Source organism: Tachyglossus aculeatus, chromosome 4 (assembly GCF_015852505.1).
Source record: "Tachyglossus aculeatus isolate mTacAcu1 chromosome 4, mTacAcu1.pri, whole genome shotgun sequence".
NCBI classification, from domain to species: Eukaryota; Metazoa; Chordata; class Mammalia; order Monotremata; family Tachyglossidae; genus Tachyglossus; species Tachyglossus aculeatus.
In genome coordinates this window covers 81315789-81317160 of record NC_052069.1, presented here as the reverse complement: position 1 = coordinate 81317160, position 1372 = coordinate 81315789, and the positions used below count along the sequence as shown (strand labels likewise).

The following is a 1372-nucleotide window of genomic DNA, read 5'->3' as shown; positions in this document are numbered from 1 at the left end:
GTTTGGGAGAGTACAATTATAACAGAGTTGGTAGACAAGTTCCCTGTCCACGATGAATATGCTGTCTTGAAGGGGAAAAAAAGTATTCTTTAGTCCTGGGAGTTTCAGAACACTCAAAGAGCATGAATTTTTTAAAAAAATTTTAACAACTCTGATAAAGGTAAAACTAGGCCAATCTTCAAAAAGGGAAAACAGAGATTCAGACTAAACGTTAATAGCAGAGCTAGACATACATGGAGCAGAATCTCTAGTTGCTCTTTTAAGTTTGCTGTGTCCTATAAAGTCACTTAGCACTTTCTCTTCAGAAGTAAAACTTTTGGTTCCTTTGACCATTTAGTTTTCTTCAAGCTCTGTCGGAAAAATTCCCCTAAACAAAATGAGTTACGCCTCGTGGGATTGGTAATAGGACACTTCCATGGACTATCCATTGCAACACTAGCCCAGATTTGTTCAGTTTTAAAAGTCATTTCATAATCCACCCCCACAGCTAACAGAACTCCTTGCCATCTGCTATTCATTCATTCATTGTCGTATTTATTGAGCGCTTACTGTGTGCAGAGCACTGTACTAAGCGCTTGGGAAGTCCAAGTTGGCGATATATAGAGACGGTCGCTACCCAACAGCGGGCTCGCAGCCTAGAAGGGGGAGACAGACAACAAAAAATAAAATAAATAGAAAAAACTTGGTTAGATGCCACGAAGTAGGTGGCAATGCCTTAACCATATAGGTGTTGTATAGGCCACTAGGACCTCTTCCATCCTTCTCAAGGGGAGTGCTAACCTTCTCTCCTTTCATACAACACACAATTGTTTACTGGTTTTGACGTCTGTTTCCACCCTTCTGGACTGTACGCCCAGTGTGGGCAGGCGTCGTCTTTCTCTTTATTGCTGAATTGTACTTTCCAAGGGCTTAGTACAGTGCTCTGCACACAGTAAGCGCTCAATAAATACGATTGATTGATTGATTGACCCCTTACCCAAACCCACCCTCTGGCCTGGAATACCATCCCCCTCTGCGTACGAAAGACCACCACTTTTGGAGCCTTCCCCTAAATCCTCGTTTCCCTTGCTCTCCTCTCCTTCTGTGTCACTTAGGCACTTGGTTTTGTATCCTTGAAATACTGTCTGCTCATCCCACCCTCATCCCCATAACACTTAGGTACGTATCCCTAATTTATTTTAATGTTTATCCCCCCTTCCCGCCTCCATAAGCTACTGGTAGGCAGGGAACGTGGCCACCAACTCTTGTATGGTACTCTTCCAAGCGCATAGTACAGGGCACTGAACACAGTTAAGAGTTCAATAAATATCCCTGATTTTGGAGAAGCAGCATGGTGGAGTGGATAGGCCACAGATCTGGGACCCAGAAGGAC

General features: G+C 43.6%; 1 non-coding gene across 1 annotated transcript; it reads right to left on the bottom strand.

Annotated features, from left to right (window-relative positions):
- Positions 1–674: 674 nt before the first annotated feature.
- On the bottom strand, positions 675–802 carry LOC119927572. Its single transcript, XR_005450564.1, has one exon. It is a non-coding gene; the product is annotated as a U6atac minor spliceosomal RNA (small nuclear RNA).
- Positions 803–1372: the final 570 nt, after the last annotated feature.